This window comes from Amblyomma americanum, chromosome 6, assembly GCF_052857255.1.
Source record: "Amblyomma americanum isolate KBUSLIRL-KWMA chromosome 6, ASM5285725v1, whole genome shotgun sequence".
Taxonomy (NCBI): Eukaryota; Metazoa; Arthropoda; class Arachnida; order Ixodida; family Ixodidae; genus Amblyomma; species Amblyomma americanum.
Window position 1 is genome coordinate 123,645,524 of NC_135502.1, and position 8,662 is coordinate 123,654,185.

At 45.6% G+C, this 8,662-nt stretch overlaps 1 protein-coding gene across 2 annotated transcripts in view; it reads right to left on the reverse strand.

The window, feature by feature from the left end:
* LOC144094974 (putative defense protein) overlaps window positions 1-8,352 on the reverse strand; it is a 34,000-nt gene extending 25,648 nt beyond the window's left edge. The window contains exon 1 of one of the 2 annotated variants that reach the window (XM_077628826.1): window positions 8,218-8,352. The gene's annotated coding sequence lies outside the window, so the exon portion shown is untranslated. The remainder of the gene's footprint in view (window positions 1-8,217) is intronic. The other variant, XM_077628827.1, reaches the window with a different exon arrangement.
* Between the last annotated feature and the right edge of the window lie 310 nt (window positions 8,353-8,662).

Consider the following 8,662-nt stretch of genomic DNA (forward strand, 5'->3'; position numbering starts at 1 on the left):
CAACGAAACACGCTTCGCAACTGGTAGCCATTTGGAACCACTCTCGCTCTTGATAATTAAATAGGAACAGGACACAGGTTTTCCGTCAAACTAACAGCCAACGCCATGCGTGTTTTCACTGTACCGTTAAGAAAGGTTGCTGGAGAAGCGGCCCAGCTTTGTGTTACAGGAACGGGAAACAAATAAAAATTTTTCCACTGCAAGCCGCAATTGTTACTCAGTGTCGACTAATTTTTGTTTTTGTTCGACAAATACGTGTCATCGGTTGAATTAGCAGAATAAACACATGTGATTTGCCTGCGAAGCTGAGCCTTTTAATGGCCTGAGCCAACATGACTATGTTTTTTGAGCAAACACGAAGCTGGAGCGACCTCCTCGGCGGAAATGAGAATGTACAACATCTGCTGCGCAAAGGGAACCAGCGCAAACTAAAAAAAAAATGCCTGGCCGGCGACCACTGCATCTGTTCTTGGAGCAAATCCACGCGCTGTGCAACAGACGCCTATCCCAGCAGCTATATTTTTACGCGCGAGAAAGGAAAGAAAGCCAAGGAAGTTCGCGGCATTTGGCGAGAAAGCTGCCGAAGCCGCAAGCGTGGTGTGTACCGAGCCGGGCGTTCAGTGCTCCATCGGTCAGTTCTTGACTCGCCCGACAAATACATTTTTCTTACAATGTAAGCGCCAACAAATGTCACACACGAAACCAAAACCTTTGCATCTTGAAGCCAAGTCAGAGCTTTTTGTGCACTGGTGTCTACAGGGTAGCGAGAAAAGTTATTGCTTCACTGGATTCCCTCTACCGAAACGAGAGCTCGATGTCGAAGCCACATTCGTGAAATAAGATTTTCAGAGCAAGGCCTCACTTCGAAGGGCAACAAGAAGCGAAGAAATTGGTCTGGGTTCGTTTCTGTGGCTTTGTGTTCCCCATTTGTTTTTGTTTTTTTTTTGCAGTGACATCAATGACATTTCGTTTTTTTTACCTATCCCTGCAGTTTCTGCACTAAAGCGCGCTCTGCTGGGTCTCGAGCCGTGTTTCCTGACGGAAGTTGGTACGCCAAAACTGGCACGCTCATTCGTAAGCCTTACCAAACGAGTAGCATCCTTTGTTGTTATTTGAAGGAAATAAATATGCAATCCTCGGCTCTTGCGCACTGAGATCTGAATCTCCTGTGCCCTAGCTGATGAAGAGGAATACAGTAGTGGCCCTTGAACTTGTTCATGCTCTCGTTCCTGTGCTTAATATATTGGAGAACACAGCGGTGAAATTAATTTAGCATCAATAGACAGCGTGGCGTTGGAAGCGTCAGTACGTCTTTCTGGAGAAGTGACAAAAATACACGAGTTTCTGTTGCCTCGGTTATTTCATCGTCTCAGTCTTTATGGCGTTCTTCTACCATATGTAATCGAGCTGTTTTAAGTGTGATTTATTAACAACAATGTCTTGGGGCCATAACTGCGTGTCTTCTGCGCACCAAATACTTCTTAGGGTCTGCGTCTCTCTTTGGGAGTTACCAAAAATATGACCCCCTTCGCAAAAAGGGCAGGAGATACCTAAGCAAGGTCGGCGGCAAAAAAGGAAAAAAACGTATAATACTGATCTTATTTCGCCCGCACATGTTCGTGCAATCCTCGCCGGTACTGCCCTAGATGGCGAGGCCAGCGGCGCACTCGCCACGATGATCGTCGTCGTATTTGTGTCTATTTATGTGCTCTGTGTGTGAAAGCCGGATGGCGCCTATATTGCGTACGCTCTCCGATGCGCACTTCGCTCGCACGCGCTCCGAGTTGAGTTGAGGCGTTGTATGCTACAAGTGGGATTAGCCTTGCTTATTCTGCCGGCAATTGCTCCACCATAGCGTCACTTCTGTGTTAATAATGTGCTGAAACCTGTCGGATCGTCCCCGCTATGCGCACAGCCACTTATAATAGTGCTATTCCACTCCCGCCGTCACCATCTATGCTCTACCACTTGCGCTTGCGATAGATACAATATTTCTTCAGGTTCATTTCCAGACAGCAACTAAATTTCGATACACTGAAAGTGCGGCCAATTCTGCTTCGTTACGTTGCAGCTAAAAATACATGGTGTTCTACATAGGCGAAGTTACAAAATTGGAATACTTCGTTGCATCGAGGATTTCCTTACAATAAGTTTGTTACATCGAGCTATTTATACAATTGCTTGTGAACGGCCAGCAGGCGCGCGAAAAATTTGCTATGCTTGATTTCAGAATCCCATCGGAAAACGCCTCTAACCAATGTTCGGAGATGTCTCAAAACAGGCGAATTGTGTTATCTAGTAAAGTGAATACCTAGATTCTAGAAGTTAGCTTTTTAACATTTACAAATAGGCGCCTAGTTGTATACCAAGATATAAGCTAGCCGCTGCGAATAGCCATATCAGTTTTACAATTTCAACATCGCGACTACACTGACCAGTCTGACTCAACAGATTTTCGCCACTTCCCTTGCCATTCAAAAACCCAGTGCCTCTAGGGCGCGCACAGCGACACCCACCAGTCAAACTCACATCGTTGCGCCCGATACTTGCGACACTTTCTGCTCTGCGTCGGCTGGGACACCGAGAAGCACCGCAACGCAGGCGGAGCAAAGAATGTCACGTGCGCCATGAAGTGACGCGATTTGAAGAACGTCAGCGTGCTTGCACAACAAGCGCCCGGCTTCCGAATTCCTCGAGAAATGGCCAGAATTTGTTGAGCTATAGCAGCGACGGAGCAGCGTTTGCGAAAAACTGAAATCATCTATGGCTGTTACTAGTGGCCTGCTACAAGTCTTTTAATTTTCGCCAGGCGCCTATCTCTCAATGAGTTGTACTGTAGATATCCCCTATCGGGGCCGTTGCGCGTCACCGCGCGTGCGTCGATGATCCCGCTATCCTTTTTTCTCTCTTTTCGTTTTTCTATATATTTCCGTGCTGGAATGAAGCGTCGTCTTTTTGATCTGCGAATCGGCCTGGTTTTCATCGCGTAACTGCCGGCATTTGGCCCGGTAGTTCGTAACAAGTTGATTATTAGAATTTAGTTATTCTCTTTAGCAGTTAACAGGGTTCGCTCACTTTCTGAAGTCCCTCATTGTTTATGCTACTCTGCCACAAAAAAAGAAACATGTCTTCACCAGGTATTTTTTAATTAGTTCCGGGCCTCCTGGAAACAACGGTAATGTGAAATTTGCATCGCTGAAGCAGAGGTGACGGAGAATTACTGTACGTTGAAGAGCAGGAAACAACGTTAAGCGATCTAATTAGGAGCTGAGCCGCAAATTCGCTTGGTGCGCGAGCAGGAATTCCAAATGAGGCTCGTAGGCCACACAAAGCGCGTGGAAGCCGACCGTACAAAGGCCTATTTAGCCGGAACCGTCGGACACCGCCAGCACCTCGCCACATGCCCCACTCGAAGCCGGCAGGAGGGACTGCTAGCTGCCGCCGGATCCATGAAACATTAAAGACCGGGTCTAATGCATTATTTATTCTAAGGCGCGTGCATGCGCCGACAATTCGCTGTTTCTGAGGCTCCTCTCAATGGCTGGGACGTTTGCTGAAGCAGTGCTATATCTGATATATCATCATCGGCAGTAGCAGCATGACGGCGCCCCCTGCAGGGAAAAGGCCTCTCCCATGTCATTGCGCCCACCGTATCTTCTCAAACTCTTTAACCTCACGCGCCCACCTAACTTTCAGCTGTTTCCTGCTACGCTTGCCATCTTTTCGAATCCACTGCGATACCCTTAAGAACCAGCACAACAGAGCGAGGCAAAGATTCATGTGAGTGCATTAGATTTGATGTCTGCGCTGATAAGTTGCCCCCAGCTGAGCCGGACACGGTGATTGGGCCTCACGGATAATAACAGCACGAAAAAAGAAACGGAAATTCTTTTCAGTTTTACTCTAATAGATCGGTAGTGAGGCCAGCAAGAAAGTATGTTCAATGGCTCGGTGGCTTCAGAGTTTGGCTCCTCATCCAAGGTCGCGGGATCAAACCCTGCCGCGGCGGGCTCATTTCAATGGAGCCGAACTGCCTTAACGTCCGTGTGCTGGGGGATATCAGAACATATTAAAGAACCCCATGTGGTCTAAATTAATTCGGAGCCCACCAATCCGGCGTCCACCGTAGCCTACCTGCCGCTTCCGGACATATCAGTGCTTCACGAGTTCCAAAAGAAGGATTGCGTGCGCGAAATTAACATTCATTAAAGAGGGCGCTGAGATAGACGAGTAGAATGACAAGAAAGGACAGAATCCGCAACGGCAACATAGAGGAGCCATGGACTAACGTCCCCGTCCGGTTTGGGTGTTGCAAATAGTTTTGTTGAAGCGAATTTTTTCCATCATCGGCATCGTCTATAGGCTTCATTTATTTCCTTAAGTCAGGTGTCAAAACTGGGCAATACTTTTAGGTGAAATTCTGGGTAACGTTCGGTTTATTATGAGAAAATTCGCATAAATACGGTTGCTGGGGCAATCTTCTCCTGGAAAAACGAGTGTTTTGCTAACTCTTTTTTCTACGGTGCATGACATGTTCTGTCGTTTGCTCATAATTTAGCATTACCACTAGAAACTGAAGGCGTGCTCAAAATACTGTTCGCCGACTCAGATATTTATTTTAATAATTTTCTTGCGCACATTGCGATTTCAGGCGCAGCACTTTCGGGCCCGTGAGAAACTTGTCCGCCTTCGTTCCGAGCACTCTACAAAGATTAATTCACTATCACAGCGTCTATTTTTAACGCGAGAGCGCATTGGAACAGGACTTCAAGAGGGTACTTTTCGAAGCTTTCTTTAAGTTAAGTCCGGTGATGAATAACAAGCGTTGAAGTTGGCGTAAAATATATTGGTAATGAAAAACACCCGTCAGGAAAAAGCACAAGGCGCTCGCTTATCTTTGTGCACTGCCTTTAGTTTTGTGCACAGGAAATGCGTATCGCCTAGAAGAGGTATTTTTGGTCACAAATCGGGTTTAACCACATCTTTAATAAATCCGTTCGAGGTGTGAAAATCGGATGACACCGGCTTTTGCCGAAAAGCAAGGGCTATAGATGCAGTGCAACACTGTAAAGAGTGCCCTGTGTAGCACCCGGCCTTACACCAGCAATGTGCTATATTTCGATGGTGGCAAGTTGTCATAACAAGTCAAAGGAATTGTTTAATGACCACATTACAGTTTATTATGGTAACTATAAATTATAGTCACAATGATGACAGGAAGTCATTGACACCAAAACGCTTGCACAAATAAATACACAAACAGAATAATCAGAAGGTGCGCATAAGCCATGCGTACTGCTAAAGAAATAGCGCTTTCTTAGCACGTAGTGCTATAACGCTCACATTAAGAATGCATCTTCACTGGCACTGTCATTCCTGCGTAAGAACAAGAACGGGGCCGAGCATTAATTGTTCATGTAAGACATTAGTTTACTTAGGTCGTAATTGTGACATATTCGCAGAAATATTTTTCTTCGACACGCTACACCTGCATACTCCAGCTTTTTGCGCAGATCTTACTGCGGCATTGAAGTCACTTTATGAAGTCTCTGCATTCCACTTTTCTCAATGTCGTTACGCCGCCTATAGTTTGTTGAAACAAGGTGCTTTCCGCAATTTTTGAAATGTCTCGGCAGACTAGGCGCCAGTTCATTACTTGGTGAAACCATGCGGTATTCCAATCTGGAGATTTTTTAGAAAATTTGTACTAAGAATTATAACTCACTGTTTATTCCACTAACTTTCAAATCAGGATGGCTAAACAAATAAATATATAGTGCGGCTGTGCCTTGTATTTAGATTCAGGCAATGTTAATACGCTCGCAGTCTAAAACCAAATATTTTCGAGCCCCACACGAATCAACTGCAATAGAGTCTTCTGTTCAATCTGGAAGATCTAACATGCCAGATTAACGAAACAGTAGCATCTCAGAAAACAATTGTAACGATGTATTTCTGGGTCGAACTCTTCCTTTAAAGCATGTTCTAGCAGAAAGCCAACCCTACACGAACCTTCCTTATCAATGCACTTGGAGGGGACGCCGTTCTCTTAATTAATACGCGGTACCGATAAACGGCCACCCCAATGCAGCGAACCTCTCTCAATATCTTTACTTTTCCACAACTTTATCTGCGCTGATAGAGAAGCTTTCCATTGGACGTGCATAACTTTCGCTACTGCACCGTTCGTAACAATCGCGATAGGAAACAGGATGATGAGTGAATATGGCAGCTTTGTCACTCGTGAAACTAGGCTGGAAAACGATACGACTCTTCCGGGCACATTTATGCACGCAGGGTAGAACCCGAATGCGAAAAGGATGCTTCTCATGCATATCAACAATTCAATGGTTTAGGCCTTCATTCTACACATGTTTGCTCTTCAGTGTGACATCACATGTGCCATACTCACAAAATGTGCTCTAAATATCGCCGTCACTTTAAGCCTAAGCCTTCTCGTATGTGGAGTCCGTCCCAGCAATCTGTTTTGCTAGTGCGGCACGTTGATATTCTAGCATTTAACAAGAAGGAGGGTTTGAAATATTTTCACTTATACTGCGTCTTACAACTTGTGCGTACTGGAATGTAGACGTTGCGAGTCTGGCGTGAGGCGGCCCAAAAATGTCATCTTTCTAAGGCGCTCGCGACAACAGCACCTGCCGCAGCATTCACTCCATCTTAGTGTAGCTAAACTTGAAAAAAAGGGCATAAGGAATAAAACTGTGATTCATTTAGCTATTCCAAAAAGGGCAGAAGTGACAACTGGAGCTGTCAGAAGCCTAAGCTCATATTGCACGTTGTATTATAACTGCATGAGGAAAAGGTGCTTTTCAGTGTCAGTCAAAACAGCCAGAAGTAGGATTGGGGCACTAACGAACTAAACAAGCCAAGACACCAAGTTTTCTAAGACAACTGACCTCATTCCGTAAAACTAAGAGGGACGTTTCTTTCATGAATTGATTCATTGGGGGTACCGATAACTTGGTTTCAAAATGACGTATGTTCATTCTCTTCAGTGCTTCAGTGTTTGAGAGCTAAATATTTAAAGGTTAAATATTGGCGGTGGTTTAGCTCTGGTTAAGCCTGGAGTGATGCGATAGCTAGAGCTGGCCGATTGGAACTTGGTCACGAGACCTACCAAGTAACGAACCACGTGATCAACCACGGCGCCGCTCCGCCGCAGCTGCTCCGCACCACGTGACCAACCACGTGACAGTGTGGCGGCGCAGCCACAGGGCTGCTCGCCGCCACAGGGTGTCGCGCCGCTACGCTGAAGGCTCGAAATGCTACCGTAATGTAGCTATCGCTAAAAAAGTAATCTGCTGCTGATAGGTAAAAATTTACGACCTCAATGTGCTGTAACTGAATTAACTTTTATTCTCTGATACGAAAGTAATGGAGTCTCCTAGTTGAGCTAGAGTTATGATTGAATTAAATGGTTCATTGATCGATTATCGTTCGAACGATCGGCGCATTCCTCTATTGATACATCCACAGTGTGACCTTCGCACCATGGTACGGAACATAAAGTTTCTGCACTTTTCCTTTGTCAAGGAAATAAAAAGAAGAAAGCAGCCAGGCTTTTTTTTTCAAGACATGCATAGGACACCCTAAATGTAGTTTGAAAGTTAAGTGGCAGTTCATAGTACGGTTTTCCAAACGAGCACTTTCGAGTCCTTAAAACAACGATAATGTTGTAACCTTAGTTTTTCATTGTCTCTCTGAGCAGCACATCCCTCCTCTTCCTTTCACAGCTTTTTCCGTGCCGTATCCATCGAAAAAGGACGGCAATCCTTACTCTGCTTGAAACATATTTACGGAGCCCTATTTTTGGGAAAAAAAAATTGAAAATTGTTTTTTTTGTGGGGGGGGGGGGGGGGAAGGAAGTGGCGCAGTATTCTGTTTCGCATATCGGCGGACACCTGAACCGCGCCGTAAAGGAAGGGGTTAAGGAGAGAGTGAAAGAAGAAAAACGAAACAGGTGCCGTAGTGGAGGGCTCCGGAATAATTTCGACCAACTGGGGATCTTGAACGTGCACTTACATCGCACAGCACACGGGCGCTTTAGCGTTTCGCCTCCATCGAAACGCGGCCGCCGCGGTCACAGGATCAAATAAATCTCCAGAACACCCCAAGGTTAAAAGTTTTTGATTGCGTCCTGCGGAAAGGGCGACGAAATTTCTCGCTGTGCGGGTAAAACAACTTAGTTGCACTCACCACCCAACGCGCCTCCGAGACTTTTCCTAGTAGCGGCGCTCGCTCTTCTACTGACCTTTTTCTTTCTACTGCTCCGAAACTACAGGCCGGCGGCAAACTGCTGCTGGACTGGAAGCCGTTGGCAGTAGATATAGCTCCCCACTTATGGTTGAGAAAGAGTCAGGACGCGCTTATCTGATGCCGGACTGATAAGTGCAAATATATCGTCTAAAAGTTCGAGTGAGCGTAGATAAGTGCACATTGTTGTGGCGCCATATCGAGCACTGTGAGTTAAGTTTCAAACTGTTTTTCATGCACTGAAACCGAAAATTTGATGTTAAAAGCTCTATCGAGGCTCTAAATACCATAAATGGCAGCCTCGCAACCGCGTATAATCTTTAACAGACAACCACATCCAGTAAACAAATACCTTCCTCATTTGTCTCCACGTATCCTTTCCTTACAC